Source organism: Haliaeetus leucocephalus, unplaced genomic scaffold, assembly GCF_000737465.1.
Source record: "Haliaeetus leucocephalus isolate CR32 unplaced genomic scaffold, Haliaeetus_leucocephalus-4.0 Scaffold871, whole genome shotgun sequence".
Lineage (NCBI taxonomy): Eukaryota > Metazoa > Chordata > Aves > Accipitriformes > Accipitridae > Haliaeetus > Haliaeetus leucocephalus.
The window spans coordinates 196,003-196,302 of NW_010973307.1; the positions used below are offsets into that span (position 1 = coordinate 196,003).

Sequence of the window (300 nt, forward strand, 5' to 3'; positions counted from 1 at the left end):
CCCCTCCCTCGTTTCTTGCCTCGGCCCGGGCAGCGTGTGGAGGGGAAGGGACGAGGTTCAGTTCCTGCCCCTCGCTTTCCCCTTCGGGATAGCCGCACACGGGGTGGGGGGAACCGGGCACCACCAAGCCAGGCTGCTCCTACCCTCCCTCCTTCCTTCCTTCCTTCCTCCCCTGCACATCTCAGCCTCCTCCTCCTCCTCCATCCATCCATCCCCGGGGGTGAGCCTTTGAGTGAGTCACCAGCGAGGGCACGCAATTAGATAATGTGTTGCTGTTAACTAAGTTAAGCGAGGCTGCTC

At 62.0% G+C, this 300-nt stretch overlaps 1 long non-coding RNA gene across 1 annotated transcript in view; it reads left to right on the plus strand.

Moving 5' to 3' along the window:
• The first annotated feature begins 17 nt into the window (after window positions 1–17).
• Window positions 18–300, plus strand: part of LOC104841425 — a 16,789-nt gene continuing 16,506 nt past the window's right edge. The window contains exon 1 of the long non-coding RNA XR_775358.1: window positions 18–232. This is a non-coding gene — a long non-coding RNA (uncharacterized LOC104841425). The remainder of the gene's footprint in view (window positions 233–300) is intronic.